The sequence below is a fragment of the Felis catus genome, chromosome D4 (assembly GCF_018350175.1).
Source record: "Felis catus isolate Fca126 chromosome D4, F.catus_Fca126_mat1.0, whole genome shotgun sequence".
Taxonomy (NCBI): Eukaryota; Metazoa; Chordata; class Mammalia; order Carnivora; family Felidae; genus Felis; species Felis catus.
Window position 1 is genome coordinate 34,682,046 of NC_058380.1, and position 26,356 is coordinate 34,708,401.

Consider the following 26,356-nt stretch of genomic DNA (forward strand, 5'->3'; position numbering starts at 1 on the left):
CTGGTATGTCTTTCAATTACTGGTAGGATTTAAAAATGTTTTTTAAGTGTTTATTTATTTACTTTGAGAGAGATAGAGAGACAGAGAGAAAGCATGAGCTTGGGAGGGGCAGAGAGGGAGGGAGAGAGAGAATCGCAAGCAAGCTTCAACTCAGCACAGAGGTGATATGGGGCTCTAATCCACAACAGTGAGATCATGACTTGAGCCAAAACCAAGAATTGGACACTTAACTGACTGAGCCACCCAGAAGCCCTGGAATTTGCAAATTTTATACATAGCTATGTGTAATATTCCACTCCCCAAAAGGTACTTGTAACACCACAAAAGAGCTAGGAGATATTACATATGTAACAAACACCCATCTCAAGATCAATTGTTTGGATAAGTTATTAGTCATAATCTTCCTCCTTCTACTATGTGACTGGGATCTACTGTTTGACTACATTCTATATTCATATCAAGACTGCATGTACTTGTGCACTTAGCAAATATTTGTTATGGATTTATTTATACTCAAAGCACTATAGCATAGTGTTTTGAGAGGTGTAGATTCCCTAGTTTAGAATGTCAGCTTTGCCAGTTGTTTAACTCTGGGCAACTTATAGAGCTTCTCCCTGCTTCCATTTATTCATTCATGATATTGGTATAAGAGAATCTGAGCATGTATGATCTAAGATGCATTAAGCCCTTAAAAGGGTGTGTAGCACATAGTAGGCTCTTAATGTTATATATTGCTATCATCTTAGTTATTATGTGCTTGTGTATCTTAAGTGCTATGGATACAATGCTAAAAAAATCCACAATAATCTGGCACTGAAGGCATTTGTTAGCTGGCTGGGGAAATGCATGAACAATACAGATATTAAAATAATGTGTGCTTTGGTAAGAGCAAGTCCAGATGTTGGAATATTTTCTCTAAATATAGAAAACTGGTTGAATGGTAAATACTGAAAGGAAATGGCCATAAGAAAAACTGAGCACTTACCTCTTTTTTACACTGAAACATCAAATTTTTCAATAAAAATGAAGACTTTCTCCTGATAAATTTCACTGGAATTCCAAGAAATCATGTGAACAGAATAATTTCAATTATTTAAAAGTTCCATATTTCTGTTTTAGTGTTTTGCTAATTTAATGTTTTACAATTCAAGCAATACATTGGTCAGATATTCATTGTAGGGACAAAGCGCTCTAGTAAATTCAAAAAAAATCAATATCTGGGAACCACAGTAGGAAATTAAATTTTTATGGTTCATTCATATATTTATTGTTCTCTTATTGAGACTCACCCTCAACTGAGGGAGACCATTTTAAGAATTGAAATGTATATATACATAGAGAGGGCGAGAGTATTATTTGCCTCTACCAGTCTTTCCTACTGACAGCACTGTATTGTGCTTACCTGAGAGCCTTGTATTGAAAACAAGTGAAAGCAAATAATTGATTGAATGTATTTCTGGGTTGCTGAGATATTTCTGGTTAGTTATTTTACTGAGTTGGCCTCAGCAGGTGCCAGTTTGATGAAGATAGAGTTCTATTCCACTTTATGCATCAGGAGTAGGCTCCCAAATTACATATAAATCAAATCTCCATTTAAAAGTAGTTTGTTTTTTAATGGACCTCATGATGAATACTTCATTCTGTTTTCATTTATCTTTGCAAATTTGAATTATGTAACTTGTTGTGTTTTTTAATATAAGATAAACTTTTTATTTAAATAATGAATCTAGTGGTTTTCTAGGATGGAAGATAAATCTGGAGAAAAGTGCAAAGGAGAAGGGAAATAGAAAGCTTAAGGTATGGAATAATATAAGCAAAGGGAAAAAAAACTGATACTTGGGGGTAAACCCTACATATGCTAGTCTTTTTAATGACTTCTCCTTTTGCATTTGCCGATGCTGTTTACATTTGGATAGAATTCAAATCTTATTTCAATTAGTCTTTCTTCTCTTACATTTTTATATTTGTGAAAGAACAAAAATATCTTTTGGAAATAAAGCATAACCAGGAGCCACAGATACCCTCTACCTAGAAACTATTGTCTTTTTATACCCCATACAAATGTGTAGCAGAGAATCACCAAAATGTATGTCAGAAATTTTGTCTACAAACACATGAGTTCAAACAATGCAATTGCACGGAACACATTGTAGGAGTAGGTCAGTACCACTATGAAAACGACCCACCATACTATATATATAACATATTCTATTTGTAATGAGCTCTGTGGGGGAAATTTCCATTTCACAGAGAGATGCATTTGCTAATGGTTGCTTAGGCTTTTCTTAAGTATGAAGAGAAATGTAATACTATTTGAAACTTAATTGAAGTATATGTTTATGCCAAAAAAACTCTTAAAAAATATTTAAAATGTAAATATCACATGTGAATAGCTAATTCAAATATTTACTGGGACAGATGAGTGATTTCACTATGAGAATTAGGATTGAAGGTGTATGTATGTAGTGATTCACAGGAAAATGTATTTCTTACTATGACCTACCAGAAAGTTTAAAAATACATCAAAGTTATCAGTGAGAGAAAGATTTTGCGAGTTTTGCTTTAATTAATTTAAAAGGCAGCTGTACAGTTTCTCTCATCTGAGCAGGACTTGTGTAGTCTATGGAGCTTAAGTAAGGGCCAATCATTTTGAAGGATGTGAATTTTCCTAAATCCTTCATGATTTGGGTAAAGTCCATTTGTATCATCTGCAAGTGTGCAAATTACTACGTAAAATATCAGTAACAGTAATAATTTGCATAACATTTCATGCTTTAAAATATTGTTCAAGAAATATTAAACTGAATGAAACATGGGTCAAACTCAAGCTCACAGTCAATGCAGCTGGATAGAAGTATCTTTATTTCACAGAAATTATGATACCTTCTTTGGAGACATAGTACTCTCGTTCTATTAATAAAAATAAACAATATCTAAAATGAAGTCAGTCTCGTTTCCAGTTTAATTAAAGGGATGTTTGATTTTAATGCTTCATTGAATTTACTTTGTCCCTAACCAAATATGCAATCATAATTAAATGAACTGTAGGCAATGTTGCAGATTTCAAATCCTCTCCTTCCCATGCTTCACGGAATGAATGCACTACAGAACATTAACATTTGTGTGCAAATATATAGGGCTAAATAATCACATTTTTTTCACCAAAAAGTGATATGTGATTTAAAAAATAGTCTCCAAAAGAATATAGAATCATCGATACTGAGACCAAATAGTATATACAATATAAATTGAGTTACATTCATTTTTAATATTAAATAAAGTCTGATATATGGAACAAAAGACACTAGTTTTTTAAAGCTTTTCTAAGAGTAATGATTTCAACAGAAGATATTTTATTTAATTTTCTTACTGGTCCATTTCATATCATGCAGCCAAGATTCTCGTTAAGGGCATTAAAATATTTCTTTGCCTAGAAGTTCCTGTAGTTGGCTTATCGGAACATATGGGAGAGTGCATGTGAAGAGCAGATTCCAGGGTCTATTCTAGAATCACTGTGACAGAATTTCATGGAGGTATGGCTGGGGACTGGCTGGCAAGTAGGTGAGGTTAGAATCTGAATATTTGAAGACTCCTTCCTAGATTACTCTGATGATGTTCCAGACTTGGCAAGTTTCCTCAAATTTATTTCACTAATAACCTGCTCCTCAGGGACATTTATTTTGCATAATATGAAGCTCCCTAAGTATTAATCAACATTATCTCAAATGAATAACATTGATTTAGTATCCATTTAGTATAGAATGATGAATTCATTCTAAGGAACTAAGAATTACAGTGTACACACTAAAAGAACAACAAAAGGAGCTTCACAAAAGATTTCATAAACAAAAAAAGAGTAGTTATGTGTGTGTGAGGGGAAGCTTTTCAAGTCGAAAGAATTATAAGAAAATTCAGTTTGAAGACAGATATACAGGAATTTGAGATGTAAGTACTCTGTCAAAATCACTGTTGGGCACACTAGGTATCTCAGTGAATCATTGTTACGTTATTGAACAATTGTGTTATATATCTCTCTGGATACTTTGCTTTGTTCATAGAACTTTTCATCATCTAACTTGCTATCTGTTTTTCTTAGTTATTTCTGTATTGTTTGATTCCTCCCAATGGATTACATGTTCCATGAAATTAGTGATTTTTGTATACAGAGATAGTATGTGTGTGTTTAATCTTTACTCCTGTCCCCAAGATCCTGTCTAGCACCTGATAGGTATTCAATAAATAAGTTTAGAATGTTAAATTAAAAATCTGTAGATACATCACAGAATGTTACTATCTCAGAAAATAAAGGTAAGGAATGTATCTATAGCATAACCAACTATTTTAGGCCCTTCCTGTGCAATGACAATATAATGGCACTCATATTGCTCTTATTATGCTTTACCTTGAATTATATTAATTTGAAATCACGTCTGTGTTAACCAGATTGTAAATTCCTTGAGGGCAGAGGGAGTCAAGTCTGGAATTTTAATGTTACCTAAGCTTAAAGAAATGTACTGTTTTACTCAAATTCTCAGGAGAGCTGCAGAAGGGACTCATGTCTGTCCACTTGGCTCTTATTCTTCTGACTCAGAAGATTTTACACTTCATATCCTCCCTCCAACACCTGCCATGATCCTTTGCACATAGTAGAAAAATACATTAAATATTTCTGGATTTATTGCTTCTTATGTAATCCTCTGGTTCAGAGAAACATATGACTTCCTTCGTTCTGGATTGAATTGTTTGAGTAAAACAGCCAAAATCAATGTGTGTGTACACGGGTGTCTAAGACATTCAAGATGATTGGATCATTTTCCTTGCTATGGCTGACACCGTGAGATCTTCACATTGCTGTCAACTAATTCTTATTGCAAGAGGCAGTGTTAGAAAGAAAAAGGCTTCCAATGCATTATTCCTCCACTGAATGCCCAGAAGGACGCTAAGCATAATAAAGGACACTAAAGAGGGAAACAATTGGATTTGAATCCAATTACCAAGAAATGCTGACAGTAATCTAACAAGGAACTCATTTTATGCAGAATTATTTGGGTCAAAATATTGTGAACATATCTTATACATTCAAAATTTGGCTACTAATGACGAGTTATGTTTTACAGAATTATTTTATTAAATTCTTTTTTTACCAGTTTAAAGAAAGAATGTTATCTGAACCTGGTCATAACTAGAAATATTCACACTGAAAAGAAAATTTCCCTGGCTCCCTTCTTATTCTCCAGTGGCTGAGTAGACATTTTGGAGTAAGTTAGTTTATGGTAGACTTTTAAATATACAAGAAAAATTATGAAATTCAACTTTTAATATGAAATTATCTTGTATATTGCCATTATGCATGCACACATATGTGTGAACACATGCAAGCACACACATACACACAAACATAGTAATTTGAGAGAACAAGTTATTTCTTTTGTTAACAAAACATCTGTATTCATCTTGTTAGGTAGAGTTGTGATATCTGAAGGTGAATTGTCAACTTTTATAGCTTCATCAAATGTTGAAAAGAAAGTAATTCACTGTGGCAACAAGTTCATGTTCATATTAAGGAGAAACCAATGGCCAGCACCAGGATTTCAAGTCTTTTAGTTCTACCTTGATTTTTTTCAGTTTTTACTTAACATCTACTTTAGTTATGGTTGTTTTTTAGGTTAAAGTGGTTTAACTACTATAACAGGGTAGCATTCTATGACATTTTCCTCTTGATTACTTACTTCTACAAGTTAATAAAATTAACTTACAGATTCTTACAGAATGAAATTCAAACACTTTAAAATCATCATCTGATCTCCTTTGCATGCATGTGGATAAAGGTGATGGAAACTCAGTTAATGTAACACCCCAAATATGACCTCCAATTGGGTTCTAGGAAGGGAAGATTAGAAGGAGAAACACCAGCAAGTATAATAATAATAATAATAATAATAATAATAATAATAACAATAATATATCAAATCACGAATGATTAAATTTCCATAAAATACTCCTCGTTTGGTAAAATAGCTTAAGCATTAAAATTTTGCAGTGCCAGTAAACCATTTAACAATGCTCCCATGTAGCTAATAATTTCAAAGAATAGTCAGTAGAATAACTATATGCGTTTTCCTCTGCAGATAATTTGCTTGAAAAATACAACCAAAAATCAATCCTATTGTCTTTGTCTATATAATGAGTTTAATATAAATGTAAAAAGAGCATGGAACTGTGGAATAATCCAGAAGTAAAATAAACAACATATCAGTATTAGAGTTGTATATATCTTATTTGTGAAATGCGAAATGCCCATCTAGGATTGCTTTTAGGATTTGTCACTTGATAGAGGACTTATTTTTCTCAGACTCACTCAGGGATAAACTAGATTTCCAATGGCAGGGCAAGGAGAGGAAGGTGTTATTTTCTTCTTGTTTATTATTTGGTCCTTAAGTGTAAAACACCAGCTTTTTCAACAATCCCAAAAGCCCAATTACATGATTTCACCTGCTCAAAATGTAATTTATTGCTAATGGAATCATAGAAAAATGTTTCCACGGTTTGTGGAATGTAGGGTAAAGTAAGTAAGGCAAATTGGTATTGAAGAGGAATTATTGATTCTCCTGTGCATTTCAGTTTTGATACATGGAATTTTATTTCTAGTATAGCAATAATTTATATTTAAGCCTCGAATCTTGTGTCACCTTCCTTGGCCTATGTTGTTTTAAACCAGATGTGACAATTGTGCCTGAAACTTCTCATTCTCTTGCTCTCTTTTGAAAACCTTATTTGATTCAATGCTATCTAATCTGGTATGAAGAGTTATAAAGCTACCAATAACTCACTTGGCAAACTTTTCCAAACACTGTCCTCATAGTTCCTGTCTGAACATTAGGATACTGGACAAATTGAAATGTAATTCCCTCTTAGCCTAATGTCTCTGAAGTTATGAAATTATTTTTAACTCTGTGTAGAATAACCATGTGTATATTGAAATCTGTATATTGAAATCTGTATATTGTGTATATTGAAATCTGTAGATGACTTCCTTCATAAAATGTTACTCAGATTATTAACCACCTAGTTTAGTTGATTTACTACAGCAAAAGTATTAAACCAAAGCATTAAGGAAATCAGAATTAATCTTTCCTATATTCGGTTCTCACAGTACACTATGCTTCTGTAGAAGTGTTTCTCAGTTGTGTATTATAGATGGATTCCTGGTTCTTCGGTCTATCTCACATGATTGGAAAATTTACTTAAAAAAAATTTTTAATGTTTATTTCTGAGACAGAGAGAGACAGAACATGAGTGGGAGAGGGGCAGAGAGAGAGAGAGGGAGACACAGGATCCAAAGCAGACTTAGGCTCTGAGCTGTCAGCACACAGCCTGACACGGGGCTCAAACTCACAAACCGTGAGATCATGACCTGAGCTGAAGTCGGTCACTCAACCGACTGAGCCACCCAGGCGCCCCACAAGATTGGAAAATTTATGAAGAGTGGGGAATTAAGGAGTTCTTCTTTATCTCCATTATACCTAGCCTCAACTGTGATTTAAATAATACTACCCTCCATTTCTTGAGTATTCCTCTTCATATACAGTATCTGGATTCCTCCAGAAAAGAATTCATGAAGTAGAGTATCATCTTCTTCTTCAGTTGAGAAAACAGGCTCAGAGGTATTTTTTGATTTGCCAAAATGACACACCTGGTAAGGAGTGAAACTAGGATATTCCTTAGATCTCTCTGATGCTAAAGATCAAGAACCTTCCTTCTCATAAGTTTTAATTTTTCAACACACATGAATAACACTTGTTGAATCGAACGCAATTTTTTTTTCTTGGAAACATAATATACCTAAATATCTCCTCAAAATGTGGCTATTTTATCCGATAACTATAAAGACAAATAAGCAAGAGCACTGAAATTACTCACTTTATGCTTCAGCTCTATTATCTCCTAAATGGGGACTTCATATTGATATGTGGGAAAAGTAATTAAGTGCAATTATGTGACGTGAAATCATTTATGTGCTGGAACAGGAGGATTCTCAATGGCTGTTCAATAAATTATTATTATTTATCATCATCATCATCATCATTCTTTAGTACTTTTTGTACACAAAGCTCAAACATATCTTGAAGCAGAGGCAGTCTTATTTTTTGGATGGCTCTACCAGAAATTCATAAATATCACAAAATATTTCTTTATAGTGGTTTTAAAGTCAACTTGTGACAGTCAGTCATATCTTTTACTCCTAATGAATGTCTTAACTTTTAAGAATTATAGTATGGTCATTGTGGTAAGGAAATATGGCATTTGTGTTTATGTGGGAGAAAAAGACTAAGATCCAAAAAGCTTTGTTTATTTTTCCAGTTGAATGTCAGGAGGAACAACTGAGTTTATGTTATACATTTAACATAGAGCTAATATTTTAATATAGAAATTATTTATATAAACAGTTCTATGTTTTAATAAGGATTGATAAATATTTGTTGAAAAAATAAAGAAATTAGGTTCTTCTGTGTTTAATACAATGCTACCTTTCTAGGCTGAAGTTCCTTATAGCTCATATATTTTCAACGTCATATGTGATTATTATAATTAAACTAGGCATTAAGTAGTAGCATAACAGTATTAATAATAACAATACTTAGCTTCCTTAGGTTGCTGTCTTTACCAACTTACTTCCTCAACATACAGCCAGTAAATGTGAGAGCCAGGACAGGCACACATGGATTTCAAATCCAAATTTGGTGCTCCCCTACTTTTACCACACTATACTGGAAGACTAGGAGGTTTTAGTAAACTATTCTAAACTTCAGGAGATGCGTATTTAATTATTCAGACTAATTCATGTAAAATGGATTTAAAAGGATGTAAAAGGATGACAAAGGTTAATTTATAGGGTCCTCATTGGCTTATGAGTTTTATTTCTGAAAGAAATTGTGAGATTATCTAGTATATTGTATGCATATCTCCCATGATTCTTGATGAAGACAGTAGATTATTTGATTAAAAAAAAAAAGGATTTATTGGGGCACCTGAATGGCTCAGTAGGTTAAGTTTCTGACTCTTGGTTTCAGCTCAGGTCATGATCTCACTTGTGAGTTCAAGCCCTTTGTCAGGCTTTGTGCTGACAGTGTGGAGCCTGCTTGGAATTCTCTCTCTCTCTCTCTCTCTCTCTGTCTTTCTTTCTCTCTCCCTCTCTGTCTGCCCCTGCCATGCTCATGCTCTCTCTCTCTTTCAAAATAAATGTTTAAAAATAAAAAAAAAATTAAAGAAAGATTTATTACAGTTGTAAAACCTAAGCCAACAAGCATTTTGTGATACTGAAGAATACTCTAACATTTTTATAATATAGTTACTATTAGAAGATTTTGAGTCTCAATAGGGGTTAAGTGACTGTGGAATAATAGACTGAGGGAGGAAGTTCTCCTTTGCAGTTTCCCTGCATGTCACTAAATGCATTATCACGTCTTGATAAATAATTCCCCATCTTATTTTTGTGCATTGCTAAACACAGTATATGTGTACACAACACACATTCATAACCCCACTAAGAGCCAATGTAGTATGTCATCCTGGTTGTTATCTAAATGTTGCTGTTGTTTAGACTACTAAACTTTTAAATCTAGAAGGAGCACCTGGGTGGCTCAGTAGGTTTAAAGTTTGACTTCAGCTCAGTTCATGATCTGACAGTTTGTGAGTTCGTGCCCCACATCAGGCGCTGTGCTGACAGCTCAGAGCCTGGAGCCTGCTTCAGATTCTGTATCTCCCTCTATCTGCCCTTCCCCCACTCACGCTCTCTCTGTCTCTGTCTGTCTGTCTGTCTGTTGGTCTCTCTCTCAAAAATAAGTATTAAAAATTTTTAAAAAAATCTAGAAGACCATCAGATAGTTTTTTAAAGGTTGTGTCTCTCATTCTTTAGTACTTTCCTGATTCTGTGTTACACAGAAGGTATGCACAGCAAATAAAGCTCTGAGAGCCACTGTGACGGAGAGAGCTCTGCAAGTCCAACAGCCCCCTTTCATTTCCTTCTGGGCTGGACTTCGTTTCTCAGTGCCTGCAGTTAGAGAGGCCGCGTGACTGAATGGCAATGAAATGGAAACATGATGCTTAAATTTCCTGAATACTTCAGTCATCCATTCATTTATATTATTTATCTCTTTCCCTCCTCCTCCTCCTTTTAGGAGAAGTCTCTGAGAGCCTGACGCATGGCAGAACCTAGGTCCCTGAATGACCTCATGGAACAAAGCACTTTTGAAACTTGCCCTGGACTATAAGATGAGTGAGTAAGAAATGGTTGTTGTGTTAATCCTGTACAATTTGGGGGTCTTTGTGACAGCAGTTATCTTATTCTGACTTACTTTAGAAAGATGCTTTGTCTTAGAGACAATTTCACAGCACTAGGAATGTAAGCCACAAATGTAGCTTATTATTTTTCTTCTATATTAAACACAGTTCTGTATATAGGGTAAAATTCAAGACAGTGTACCATTTTCCTTAGGCACCTATGTTTGGTCTTTACATAAATTTTGGGAAAAAATCTACTTTGGCCAATGTGGAACAGTGCACACAATAAAAAATGAAGACGCACTTCTGATGTATATCATGACATATACATACATACACATATATATACACATATATATTATATAAATGTCTGATACATATCATTACACACACACACACACACACACACACATTTTTAGGAAAACTTTATTATTTAGGCTGAAATACCTGCTTCATGTTTGAAGGTGGGTATGATATCATGAGAGTTTTTTCATAAATAGCTGCTCTTCTTATGTCTCCTTTCTCCCAGGGAGCAATAATAATATCTCTTGGTAATGCCTGCAAAGCATGTGGTTTGACTGCCACACATACATATCCATCCTTATAGTGATCATCTCAGTGGGAGCTCCATTAGGAAATTAAAATGGGGTGCTGATGAAACTGAGTGATTCAATGCTCTAGCTTTTTCCTTGTGCTCATGGGAACCTCCTGCAGTTCTACAAAACAAGCGTGGGCTTTGGACAGGTGCTATTTGAATGTAGGCTCATTATAATTTAAGCTCCATGGAGACAAAGCTCAAGAAGTCTTACAAGAGCAATACAGCAAGTGTTCCGGTGCCACCTCCAGAGAACTCTGATTCTCCTGTCCTTAGGGACTCAGCATCAGGACCAGTAGAATGATTGGTATAAGAGATTGGATAGGTGGGTCAATGGGCAGTGAATTATAGTTTTTCTACTTAAGGTATTATAATGAATTTGAGAGTTTCATTCTCAAATAACATGTTTTCTTTCTTTTTATTTATTTATTTTTTACAGAGAGAGAGAGAGAGAGAGAGAGAGCAAGTGTGAGCAAGGGAGAGGCACAGAGAGAGGGAGAAAGAAAATCCCAAATAGGCTCTGCACCGTCAGTACAGAGCCTAATGTGGGGCTCAAACCCACAAACCATGAGATCATGACCCGAACTAAAATCAAGAATCAGATGCTTAACCGACTGAGCTACCCAGGCCCTCCTCAAATATTGTTTTCTTCAATACTCTTTAAAATGGGGGTAATCTTACTGAAGTTATGATGGTCAGTGGCTGCCGTCAGCAACTTCAAAAAAGGTATTTACTTCTGTTTTTTTAAATTAATTTAAATTCAAGGGGGTTAACACACAGTGTAGTATTGGTTTTAGAAGTAGAAACCAGTGATTCATCACTTATATATAACATCAGTACTCATCCCAACAACTGTCCTCCTTAAAGTCCATCCCCCATCTAGCCCATCCCGCCACCCACCTTCTCTCCAGCAACCCTCAGTTTGTTCTCTGTCTCTAAAGGTCTCTTATGGTTTGCCTCCCTTCTGTTTTTATCTTATTTTCCCTCTATTCCCCTATGTTCATCTAATTTGTTTCTTAAATTCCATATGAGTGAAATCATATATTTATCTTTTTCTGAATGACTTATTTTGCTTGGCATAGTGCATTCTAGTTCCATCCACATTGTTGCAAATGGCAAGATTTCATTCTTTTTGATCACTGAGTAATATTGTATTATATATGTATATATATGTATACATATATATGTATATATATGTATTATATATATGTATATATACATATACACATATATGTATATATACATATACACATATATATGTATATATATACATATGTGTATATGTATATATACATATATAATACAATATTACTCAGTGATCAAAAAGATTTCAGTGTGTGTGTATATATATATATATATATATTCCACATCTTCTTTATCCATTCAACAATTGATGGACATTTAGACTTTTTCCACAATTTGACTATTGTTGATAGCTCTACTATAAACATTGGGGTGCATGTACCCCTTCAAATCAGCTTTTTTTTGTATCCTTTGGATAAATACCTGGTAAAGAAATTGTTGGATCATAGGGTAATTCTATTTTTATTTTTTTATTTATTTTTTTATTTTTTTTTGTAGTTTTATGGTTTTATTAACACAAATATGATGTGCACATAAACTGTCTATTCATTTTCTTCGCTGCGCAGTCTGGCATTGGGATTCGTGACTCTGATGGCCAGCTGGGCTGCTCTTTCCACAATGGCTTTACGTTCTTGGAGGAGACATTGTGAGCAATCTCTGCACAGTAAGATTTGTTGCACATCAGCAGCACCTCAAGCTCCTTGACATTGTGGACTAGGAACTTCCGGAAGCCACTGGGCAGCATGTGCTTTGTTTTCTTGTTGCTCCCATAACCAATGTTGGGCATCAAAATCTGGCCCTTGAATCTTCTGCGCACCCTATTGTCAATGCCTCTGGGTTTCCGCCAGTTGCGCTTAATTTTGACATATCGGTCTGACTGGTGCCGGATGAACTTCTTGGTCCTCTTTTTAACGATCTTGGGCTTCACCAGAGGTCTGAGGGCAGCCATGATGCCGAGTTACAGATGGCTGCCACCTCCGCAGGTAGCGCCGAGGAAGAGAGTCTATTTTTATTTTTTTGATAAACTTCATAATGTTTTCCAGAGTTGCTACGCCAGTTTGCGTTCTCACCAACAATGCCAGAGGGTTCCCCTTTCTCCACACCCATGCCAACATCTGTTGTTTCCTGAGTAATTTTAGCCATTCTGACAGGTGTGAGGTGTTACCTCATTGTGGTTTTGATTTGTATTTTTCTAATGATGAGTGATGTTGAGCATCTTTTCATGTGTCAGCCATCTGGATATCTTTTTTTGAAACGTGTCTAGTCATGTTTTCTGCCTATTTCTTCATGGAAATATTTGCTTTTTGAGTTTAGTAAGTTCTTTATAGATTTTGGGTACTAACCCTTTATCCAATATGTCATTTGCAAATATCTTCTCCCATTCTGTCAGTTGCCTTATAGTTTGGTTGCTTATTTCCCTGTGCAGAAGCTTTTTATCTTGATGAGATCCCAATAGCTCATTTTTGCTTTTATTTTCCTTGCCTCCAAAGACACGTCTAGTAAGAAGTTGCTATGGCCGAGGTCAAAGACATTGCTGCCTGTTTTCTCTTCTAGAATTTTGATGGTTTACTGCCTCACATTTATGTCTTCCAACCATTTTGAATTTATTTTTGTGTTAAATGTATTTACTTCTTTAGCTACGAAATCAGTGCTCAGAAATTTTGTCTAAGTTAGCAGAGAATTTTTGCACCTGGTAGTTTCAAAAGGGGCTATTGTGTTTTAACATGTTCTATTAATGTCCATTGTGTGTTATAAGCTTAACCAAAGATGCACATAGCTTCTATAGATCACTTGATAAAAAAATGAACTGCAACATTTATCTAAAGTCACACAGTAGCACAGGAAAGGAGATAATTCATAATTTCTAACTTTTGATGTATAATTTTATCTTTCTGGTGGTTTATATTTTCAAGGTAATTTTGCATACCTCATGTGCGCTAGATATCTTCCATTTGCCACCCTAACTTCACTCTTTCCTTATTGCATCCTGCTCTTGTTCTGGGAGATTGACCTGAAGGGGCCATATTGTTAGGTTTCCTGGCCTATGGCTGGCTGTGAAATTCAACCACAGCAGAACACTGGCATGAGCAGAGGAGGGAGTGCTCCTCAGGGACTAGTTGCATCCCTCCAAGAAGGTCAGAGCTCCTGAGAATTTGCTTTCTCCACACAGCTCCTTCTGTCTTTGGGTTCTGTACTCATTCCCTACCCTCACACCTTCAGGTGGGATCACTTCACTATCCCTGGTTCCTACTCTTCTAGTCTTTGCAAGTAGTCTCTTTATTAAGTCCTTATCAGACCCTAATTGGATCATGTCATTTGTTTGACTCTGAGATGCTGCCAGGTCTACCATCCACTTGATGTTTACATCAACTTTATATAAAAAAAAATTGCCTCATTTCATAATAGAAGGGTTTGATACACAGAAAAAGAAAATGATTTGCCCAAGGTCACCAAGATAGTCCGTGGCTGGAATTCATAAATTTTGCATAATTTAAATGTCACCTCTGCACCCCTGAACTGCTTGCATTTACTACAATTATTTAATCACGTTAACCACATTATACTTTGTAAATGTTGAACTAGTTTTCATCTTCTATTACGTTTTCCAAGTAAAGATCAGGCATTGAAAGAGAGTCCTTTTAAATGAAAATCACTGGTGCAAATCATTCATGGAAATGTGGATGTTAATCACAGTAATTTTTAAGAGTGAATGTTTTATAATGGCATAATTAACAATCACAGAAGATCATCCCAACATGGATATCTTCAAATATCTTTAGCATTAAAAGTTTAGCATACCAAACATTCACAAACATTGTATGTGATGGAAAAATAAGTTTCCTAATAATTTATTAGTGATTTTTTTTAGTTTTTTTCAATATATAAAGTTTATTGTCAAATTGGTTTCCATACAACACCCAGTGCTCATCCCAAAAGATGCCCTCTTCAATACCCATCACCCACCCTCCTCTCCTTCCCACCCCCCAACAACCCTCAGTTTGTTCTCAGTTTTTAAGAGTCTCTTATGCTTTTGCTCTCTCTCCCACTCTAACCTCTTTCTTTTTTTCCTTCCCCTCCCCCATGGGTTTCTGTTAAGTTTCTCAGGATCCACATAAGAGTGAAATCATATGGTATCTGTCTTTCTCTGTATGGTTTATTTCACTTAGCATAACACTCTCCACTTCCATCCATGTTGCTACAAAAGGCCATATTTCATTCTTTCTCATTGCCACGTAGTACTCCATTGTGTATATAAACCACGATTTCTTTATCCATTCATCAGTTGATGGACATTTAGGCTCTTTCCATAATTTGGCTATTGTTGAGAGTGCTGCTATAAACATTGGGGTACAAGTGCCCCTATGCATCAGTACTCCTGTATCCCTTGGGTAAATTCCTAGCAGTGCTATTGCTGGGTCATAGGTTAGATCTATTTTTAATTTTCTGAGGAACCTCCACACTGTTTTCCAGAGTGGCTGCACCAATTTGCATTCCCACCAACAGTGCAAGAGGGTTCCCGTTTCTCCACATCCTCTCCAGCATCTATAGTCTCCTGATTTGTTCATTTTGGCCACTCTGACTGGAGTGACATGGTATCTCAGTGCGGTTTTGATTTGTATTTCCCTGATAAGGAGCAACATTGAGCATCTTTTCATGTGCCTGTTGGCCATCCAGATGTCTTCTTTAGAGAAGTGTCTATTCCTGTTTTCTGCCCATTTCTTCACTGGGTTGTTTGTTTTTCGGGTGTGGAGTTTGATGAGCTCTTTATAGATTTTGGATACTAGCCCTTTGTCTGATGTGTCATTTGCAAATATCTTTTCCCATTCCGTTGGTTGCCTTTTAGTTTTGTTGGTTGTTTCCTTTGCTGTGCAGAAGCTTTTTATCTTCATAAGGTCTCATTAGTTCATTTTTGCTTTTAATTCCCTTGCCTTTGGGGATGTGTCAAGTAAGGAATTGCTGCAGCTGAAGTCAGAGAGGTTTTTCCCTGCTGTCTTCTCTAGGGTTTTGATGGTTTCCTGTCTCACATTCAGGTCCTTTATCCATTTTGAGTTTATTTTTGTGAATGGTGTGAGAAAGTGGTCTAGTTTCAATCTTCTGCATGTTGCCGTCCAGTTCTCCCAGCACCATTTGTTAAAGAGACTGTCTTTTTTACATTGGATATTCTTTCCTGCTTTGTCAAAGATTAGTTGGCCATACGTTTGTGGGTCTAGTTCTGGGATTTCTATTCTATTCCATTGGTCTATGTGTCTGTTTTTGTGCCAATACCAGTAGTGAATTTTGAATGAACAATTGACACATCTTTAGAGGAGGATAGGTTTGATACTGTCAGCCCTTGTGTGAAAAATCATTAGGGTCTGAACAGTAACACATTCAATTATAAAATGTATTTGGCTAGTTGTACCAAAATCTGAAATGCACCAAAAAACAGTACATTTATGCCATGTAGTATCTTAGTACAGGTTTTTTGAGGTTTCCACAAGTGATCATTCATCAAGAGGAGCTAAGATTTTTTTTGTTTTTGTTCCTTTAGGAGCAGCTGTTCTACGTATGGAGCTAGATGGTACCCTTTTTCTAAGGTCAATTCTTTCATCATGACAGTGATACCTTGGCAACCCCACCAAATGTCTGATAAATGAATATAAGGAGTGTTTTCCTTCCTTTATTAGAGATACATATAATGTGTCAACATTTAAAAAAAAAGTTAAATAAAGTGAAATATTTGGAAAGGGAACATCCCACCCTGACAGCTTTTCATTTGCTATTTCTGCTGTGTGACAAAACTGGGTTGATATGTGATCTTTGGTGATTTACAAAGGCCTGCATTCTACCTTGTAATGGCTGCAGTGGTGTTGAGCTGCCTTGAGATGATTTACTGCAATTTGTCACTTTTTGAAACTGTTCCAAAATAGTCTGCTGACATGTACTAAAGAGCTTTCAGTGAAATCCGAAATGGTTCATTCGTTATGTCAACTGGAAACATTAAGTGATATCTGAAAATCACTTTAAGATTTATTGAAGTGATTTAAAATATCCTTTAATGGCAATTTGGTATATCACAAAAGCGATATTGTCATTAAAAGCCCAGGAAAATATTTTCATCATATCTTAAAAGTATTCATAGAATGTTCTGATCATAACTGCATCACTTGGGATATTGATCACAATAAAGTTCAACAGTCAACTTTTAAACAAATATTTATAATCAGGAGATTATTGTGATCTGAATCATTTAATATCATTAAAAATCAGAGGCCTGAAAGCTTAAATTCCAGAACATATTAGTAATGTTTAATTTTTTTTTTCAATGTTTATTTATTTTTGGGACAGAGAGAGACAGGGCATGAACGGGGGAGGGGCAGAGAGAGAGGGAGACACAGAATCGGAAACAGGCTCCAGGCTCTGAGCCATCAGCCCAGAGCCTGACGCGGGGCTCGAACTCCCGGACCGCGAGATCGTGACCTGGCTGAAGTCGGATGCTTAACCGACTGCGCCACCCAGGCGCCCCAATAATGTTTAAAGATACTCTATTCTATTCATATTCTATTTCTCCTTAAGAATTTAAGCATGTGTTGCTATGCAACATGTCTATATTGGCCACTGCGAATCACTTTCCAATTCAGTGAACACACAACTTAAGTAAACAAGATAATCTATGTGTCCTATTAAATATGAGTAGACGTTTCTTAATGTTCTCTTTGGGACCACTGTCTCTGGAAAAATGAGTATAGGATAGTAGTTGACAAGCTGTGTACAGACAATTTCCTATGATTATTGCTTATGATAATTTTCCTTGGGCAAAAAAAAAGTGCATTGAAAGTCTTTAGTTGTAGATATTAAGTGTGCTTTTAATTTAGAATATATAATAATTAAGGATACCTCTGAATTAGTTAATAATACCGGGTCATCAAAATGCTTTAATTTTTAAGCTAAACATAAGTCTAACCAAGTATGATTAAACTCTACCCCACCCCCAAAATAAAAAAAAAAAAAAGCTGCTGGGCCAATAATAATGGGAATCTGGCTTCTTATAGAGGATCTTAGGAGGAAAGGTAAAGAGAGATAAGTCTTCATGTCTGAGTGAGGCTATGTGGAGTAACTTCCTTTGGTCTGATATAGAAACAAAGAGTGCATGGAATATAATAGAACTGAATTTTAATGGAAGATTGGGACTTTGGCCATATACTCCTTTCTTGTTCAAGTTCATAGGAGGCCCTAGTACATGTGATTTTTCTCAGGGAACAGGTACCTGACCATAGCACCCAATAGCAATCAAATCACATGTAAGGAAAGGTAGTGAACACAGTTATGCATTACCAACCAATGAGACCCAGGAAAAACACCCTGACTGAAGATATTCTGCTCTGGGATCAGCACAGAGAACAGGTTGACAACAGGGACTTGATGCTACTTTCGCCTACTTTTTGTTGTTGTTGTTGACTACACCTACTTAACAGATTTTCCTTAAAAAAAAAAAAAGTCCATTCTCATGAATGCTTAATTGTCAGACCACGATTGTGGCTTTAAGAGGCATTTTGATAAGCAATTTCAACCAATCATAATTCTTAATGCTTAGCAAAATGATTCAGAACACCATGCCTCTTAAATTCTGCACTTGAGATTGTTTATTCTGTACTAGCTATATTAGACCACCACTGTGCATGGCCAAAAGCAAATTTGTTAATTTTCCTTTTATTTAATTCTACTGTCAAGCTCAATTATATATTTGGTTGTAGTAAGTCAGTGTTTCTCAAGGTGAGATTTATGGACCAGCTATGGGAGGATTACCTAGGGTATGGTTTTAAATGCAACATTTGGAGCCCTAGACCTCTTGCATTCAAATCTCTGGGGTGAAGCTCAGGAGTCTTCATGTTTAATAAGAACCCCAGGTGATTTTTATGCACACTGAACATTGAGCACTACTGTAATAAGACGTTTTCCTTTGATTAGGGCTTATAGTCACCACGAAGAGATCCTCACAACTAATTTATTTTAGAGCTCAAAGGGACCTTGGAGATCACTTCGTTCAGCATCCACATGATTAAATGAAGATGTGTTTGAAATTCTAAAAATGTTTGGTTATTTCAATGAGAAGCCACCCTTGCAGACTATTTTTGATATAGTAAAAGCAATAACTGATATTTGTAAGGGACTGAAAATATGTTTGGTAAGTAATGTGGCATTTTTACTAATAAAAATGATCCTCAGACATACAAGGGTGATTCGGGAAGCATAATTTAAACTGGTGGACCATATAAACTATTACTGTGTTTGGTTAGCTCCAGGCAGTTTTTAGAGCAATAACAAGTAAACATTTATGTGGAGCGGCTATTGTGACAATATGAGCATTCAAATATTTTGATTTAGTTTTTTAAAATATATTTTGATTAATTCTTAAAAATTGACAGATTAAAATTCTTGAAGAAATGCAATGAGCAAAAATAATTTGAAAATATAAATTAATCTACATATGCAAAGTTTATTATTTATTTAGCTTTTACATTAAATTTGGGAGGAAAACACGAATATATAGAAGAAAATGATGAACACTGGTGAATACTATTGTCAGAGAAATAGCTGTTGATAGAGAAAAAAATTGCATGTCTTACTTCAAGGGGTTCCTTTAATTTTAGCAGGCTTTATAAAATTACCTCAGAGTAGCTTTGATAAATCATAAAAATGAGATGGCAACCTTTCTGGAAGCTGAATCTCAGTGGTACTTAAAAGAGCTTATCATTTGGTTTATAAAGAAGAAAATATAATATGCTTCAATTATTTACATATGAAGTTAAGGAACCCAACCTGAAATTATATGTGGAAATCAAATTGACTTCAACAGAAGGGAGGGGGACAAATACAACTTCTTTTTGTAGAAGAACCTGATCTTGATGTCCTGTCATTTGATGCATACGTGTCATGAACACCAAGTGCTCACCTCCATATGGCTGACATTTTTGCATCCACTATTGAATAAAAAAGACTGCTTGGTCCCAATCTGAACTGAAACTGTAGGGACAGATGAGGAAGAGAGGAGGCACAAAGACTAATCATTTCAAAGTAAAATATAATAAAATAATCTAGTCTATGTGAGACTATTGCTTTGAAAAGCACGCTAAAGAAAACCCTTTAATGGCTCCTAACATTCCATTCTAATGAAATGAATGGTTCAATGTACCATTCAATCCTCATTCAGTGATATTTATTTCAGGATATTAATGAATATTTAATTTCAGTTCTATTTACTAGTACAATAAAGCCTGAGGTGATAAAATAAGAAAATTATATGGTTACTAAAGCTAAAGGAAAATGTTGCAGTTCGAAATGAGGATTGTAATTGAGGAGTATGGTCTTAGTAGGCTAGCTAATACTTCCTGTGGAGAAGTCAATAAGCAAATTAGACAACAAGTTCAGTTTTTCAAAGAGCACCATAAACTTATACAAGATGCTTCATTTTCACTTACAGAACGATGGCTTCAGCTGGAGTAGTTAAGAAAGAACTTAGCTTTTACAGTCTAACTGTTAAGGTCCCAGCATTGCCTGTTACTATCTAGGTAACCTTTGGCAAGACACAAAAACAATTCCCCATCTCAGTTCCCTATAAATCAAGTGCAATGGATGACACCATTATCTACTTTGAAGAGTTTCTATAAGGATGACGTGAGACATCCACATAAAGCCCTTACCCCACACGTGGCACATGGCAAACACTCAGTAGTGTTTGCTGTCATTATTGTCGTTGTTGATAACATATTTGTGACGCAATGGTGGTAACAAGGAGGAGTTAAAGGTTATTCAGTTTGCCAGCAAACTCACAGCTCTCTCACAAATCAGATCGATTGTTCACTAGAATTGTTTTCTAGATCAACCTTGAAACAATTTAGTGGTCCACTTCTGTGAAAGTTGTTTTGGCAGCCTGCACATGGTGACTCCACAATCCCTGACAGTCAGCTTCAGCAACCACACTCATCAAATACCACAGTCATCCAGGTAAAAAAAATCCAGGCTCTATCCCAATCAAAGTGGGTGATAATAATTTTACTTTGATACAAAAAGAAAAATGCCCTTAGATTTGCTAATATTTACAAATGAAAACATAGTCAACCAAAGTACTCTTGTCCTTATGCCCTGACCTATACATTTCAAATGTTTCCACCTTTGGGTAACAGACATCTGGATGCTGCCTGTGCCCTGCTGTGCTGTTCTGTCCTAAGGGTATGTTGCTGAGGCAGCTCCTGACCTCAGTCTGCATGTACGACAGGGCATTTCTGTTTAAGAGTCTGAGGATATAAGGCTTAGTATAAAAGAGTAAACACTTGCAAAACTTTATATACAGTCAGTCTGCTATGTATGAAGACCCATTTTATAATAACACTTTGCTTTGGAAAAAGTGCTGTTCCCCATCCTCAGAAAAATTGCCTCTTTATCCCCAGATTTGTGACACTATTGAAGTGACAGACCTAGACAGTCAGCTTGTTTTTTGAAAATATAGAAGGTTTCTTTCTATTATGCCTAACCATGTCATGTCACCTGTTTCTTACCATTAGAGGGTACACTTAGTGTTCCTGAGACTACGCATAAGAAATCACAGTACAATTTTGCATCTTCTTATAGTTTCAACACCTGTGTTGCAAATATGCACTAAGGGGATATGCTTTGTGCTAGACTAAGTTTAAGGGACATCGTTGTAAATAACACAAGCACAGTCTCTCATGCCACTGAGATTAGTCATCTAATTAAAGTGTAATTTTATAATTAAAAACAAACTATCAAATACACTATGACATAGAATGGACATTTTGAATGAATGCTTCTAACAAAAGAAGTCCAATTAAATTCTACCTGAAGAACTTGTTCATTCCTTCCTACCAATGGGGTACTTTAGTGTGAAAAACTGAAAATGCAGAGGTTTACTGAGTTAAAAGTATGTGCTAAGACACTTTTGATAACATGATCATAGGTGATCACCAGACTCACCCAGTACCCTTAAATGTTTCCTCCCAAATCAAAGAAAATTATCCTTTTATAAGTACAAGATTGGCTCTAGTCCCCACTCCCATCAGACTCTTCAAACATTTTTTCTCTCTCTCCTACACTTATCTTGGATCTCAATGAATTCTGGTCCTTTAGAATCATGATTGTTTTGGAGAATCTAGGGCTTTTGCTTCAGCATCTCCTATGCTATTGTGTCTCTGTTTTCCCTCTCTCACCCCTGGACTCAGCATCTCAAAAGCAGATGATGATCAACATCCATCAGCCTGCCAGGCTCCCAAGACACTAAAACCTTGTTGAAGCCCTTGTTCCCGGGTGGGAGTGGCCTCCTGATATACTGGCTAGGGCTGCAGGCAGGCACTTGCCGACAGGTGCAGAATGTCTTACCAGTCATTCGAGCTTGAACTTCATTCTGAGGGACTTGGATGAAAGAGTTAACATGATGTGTTTTGTTTAAATGAGATTGCTTTCAGAAACTTGAGGGTTGAATATCATAGCAAATTCCCTGAAAATATTCTTCCTATTTTTATTTTTCTTTGAGGAAACCATTTTAGAAGATTAATTTTAGACATTAATAGAGAATAAATTTTAATGTAAAATGGTTTAGTTGTTGATGAGACAGGGTTTGTTTTTCAGTTCATCAGCAAGATGGCACTTGATAAATCACAGATTGCTCAGTGCCTAAAGAGGCACATTGTGACAGTTTTCATCACAATGTGATATAAAGCAGCAAATGAAGCGGTACTCCAGATCATGCCAGGGCTGGTTTGGTGATGGCACCCACTGTGTTGCTAAGAATGAGTAGGGGGAGTCACTTACTAACAATGTGTTCATTGTTCTATGATCCACCTGTGAGAATAAGTTTTTCATCAATCACTTAAGGACTGAATTTGATTTGGATCTTACTGCTTATAAACAGTTGGATGAATGGGTGGTAAGACAGCCAGCCAGGGTTCTTTAAAATGAAATGTACTACGGATTTTTTTTCCCCTGTCTTGAATGACTTAGGCTGAGTCCTTCCATGTGATAGCACAGTGTGTAAATGAAGAGCTGGTCACTGAGCCACTTTTGCTCATTTTCAGGTACCAGTTAATACAAATGAGACCATGTCTAATCCTTTAACCAAGCTTTCTGAAAATCAGAGTCATGACTTCGTCTATGAGTATCAGTTTTGAAAGCACATGTGAAGACATCACCTCAGACATCAAATTTCTCCTTGTAATGCACTGTTTATCTGCATTTTAATATGCACAACCCTATGTTCTGTCCTATATACTTGGGTAAAATTCTCTCTGAATCCATCATTAAAAAGAAAATCTAAAGCAAATATTGAGTATTTTCATTCTTTGATTTGCTTTTAAGTCTCAAGGGGTAAATTATGATGTTCATATATTGGTTCAGGTAAACTCTAGGATCCTAATGGGAATGACTACATGAGATTAATGCTAAAGACAAGTATGTGAACATATTTTCAGCAAAATAATTAATTAATTAATTTAAAAATTTTTTAAAAAAGAAAAAAAAGGGAAAGGAAAGGAAAGGAAAGGAAAGGAAAGGAAAGGAAAGGAAAAGAAGGGAAGGGAAAGAAGGAAAGGAAAGGAAAGGAAAAAAAAAGAGTAACCAACTTTATCACTAGGTAGTTGGAGAGATACAAATGGTGCCAAATGACTGGCATGATTTTCACCTTTCAAATACCACTGTAGCAACAGGGAGCCTAGGCCAAAGAGATAAATCTCACTTGTCTCCCCCTGGTTTCTTTTGGGCTTTGGGAAAATGGGCCAACACTTATTTTCCAGGCTGACCTTATCTTTTCTGGCTGTTGAGTAGGCTTTGCACTTCAGTTGATGAGGGCATATGAGAAATGAACCAGATAAATTGCTTGATTAGAATCTTCATGAACCTGAACTGATGAGAAGGGCACACATTTACTTGTGAATTAAGAACCAAATACATCTTTCCAAGGCCCAGTGGTGACACACATATTTAGGTCCTTCACACTGTATACCATTCACTAATTGAAAACCTTGGGTGATTCCATATTTCAGGATTTTTGCACCAATATATGGTGTTTAAATATTGACCATGCTTCTCTTGCAAGTCTCATGTTGGTCTATAAGTGGTATTCTGGTTGGGGATGCAGTGACCTTCTTTCTGTGCTTATAGAAAATGCAAAAGAGGGAATCAAACCTATAACTCAGCCAGCTTGATTATTATTTCTTCAATAGTATAAGCTTCTACGAACACAATAAACAAATATAAATTCTCCTTAATTGACAGATGAAATGAACAAAACTAGACAAACTTCACAGCTTTAATAAAGATAAAGTTACATTTAGCCAGAGTGGAATAAACCTACATTCTTGGCCCTATAGCCAATATAATAGGTGTGTGTGTCTCTCTATGTGTGTGTGGCTGTGAGTGTGAGTATGTTTGTGTGTATGAATATATGTTTTGGGATTTACAAAGCAAGAAATGACATTTTTTCAAGTTTCATATAGCTGAAAATTAAAAATATGGTAATTATTTATTGGTAATTATAAAAATTACCAATTTTTTAAAATGTGAGAGCTTAGATTCTCTACATGCCAGGTAGAAAACTTGGTATTAATGAATTTTGTCAGATTAATATGATTTATTTTATTTATTAATGGTAAACAGTGATACTAGGTACACACTTATACATTTGTACTTCGTAAATTCTTATAGAAGTGTCTAGGTGTTCACAAAACACTTCTTTCTAATATGAAATACATTTGATAAAAAGTTCTCAGAGTTTTAATACACTTGGATAACCAATTATCTTCTGGAAAAGTCAGCATTCATTTACTACATTGTTCTAAAGACAAAATGCAATAAATTTAGGGATAGAGGAGACACAAATATGTCTCCTTAAACTGCATCTTTTCATAGAATTTTAAGGCACCAGGAACTGGTTAAAAAAATCTTATCTAATTTAAGTTGTTGACTATTGAAGCAGACATTTTATTGTTCAGCAAATATTCACTGATTCCACTCCCATCCTCCCTGGAGGAATATCTGCCCTGCCCCACTGATAATGAATTTAGCATGTCACTTGCCTTGGTCAATGGAATGTGCATAGATACGACATAAGCATATCTCAGTAAAATTTTGCAGAGCTTGACTTTATTGCTTGTGCCCTTGCATCAACCAGAAGAAGAGTATAATCCTTGTAGCTGCTGCTACTTCAGACCATTAGAAAAACTTAAATCTGATCTTGGGCCTAGAACAGAACAAGGCTGTTACAAGGAATCACAGGCTTATGAATGAGACCTTATATTTTTATGGTAATAAATATATTTGAGGATTGTTTGTTACTGTTTTAGTCTGCTTGGGCTGCCATAACAAGATACCATAGACTGGGTGACTTAACCAACATAATTTTTTTTTCTTACATTTTTTGAGGCTGGGAAATCTAAGATTAAGTTTCCTGCAGGATTTGGTTCCTGGTGAGGATGGTCTTTCTTGCTTGTAGATGGCCATCTTTTTACTGAACTCTTAAATGGTGAGAAAAAGCCAGCTCTCTAGTGTCTATTCTTATAAGGACAATAATCCCATTGGACCAGAGCTCTACTTTCTTAAGACCTCATTTAACCTCAGTTACTTCTATAGAGGCCCTTTGTCCAAATGCAGTCACCTTGGGGGTTTGGGGCTTCAACATATGAATTGGGGAGGGAGGCACTATTATTTAGCCCATAACAGTATTGTTGCAGCACAATCTAATATTCATATGTTACTAAAGTTTATCCTAGATCTTTGTGTCAGTTTTCTCCTAAAACAGCAGCAAATAAATCAGCAAAAAAGAAGGATGGATGTATTCTGTTGTGGGAAACCAAAACAGTAAAACCACTTTTGTTTATGTAGCTGTTTTTGTTTTAATACTATTTTCTGTATTTTACAGTGGCATAAACACTTTTTCCAGTAGAAAATATTTTGTATTAGGTAAAATGATCAAATTCAGTACTTGCATATATGTATATTTTTTACTGTTGAAAACAAAAACATCTCATTTTCTATTATGCATGCGTGTGTGTGTATGTGTGTGTGTGTTTGCAATATGAGACTTTATAAATGTCTTTTTTTTAAAGTCTTCTCTGTTGGGTACAGTCTGATGAATGCAGATATTCAATAGTGTGATATTCAAATCTAGTAGGAATTAGTCACATAGAAACGATATCAGTTTACTATACAGTCTGAAATGATGATTGCCTTAGTATATATGCATGTTCCAAGGGTACAGTGAAATGGGTAATGTACTGCCCTTTTTATTTTTTAGATGTAGAACTCTAGTAGGTGGAGTGCTATTTTTTAAGTTAAAATTGTGTGTTCCATCACAGATTGTCTTTGAACAGGAATTGGATCTCAGTATGATGAAGCACATCATCCAGACAT

The 26,356-nt window shown here is 35.5% G+C and overlaps 1 protein-coding gene and 1 pseudogene across 1 annotated transcript in view; both read right to left on the reverse strand.

Annotated features, from left to right (window-relative positions):
* The window catches only part of PTPRD (protein tyrosine phosphatase receptor type D), an 834,341-nt gene that overhangs the window by 786,459 nt on the left and 21,526 nt on the right, over positions 1-26,356 (reverse strand). The gene's annotated exons all lie outside the window — the stretch shown is intronic.
* On the reverse strand, positions 12,421-12,960 carry LOC101095203 (annotated as a pseudogene).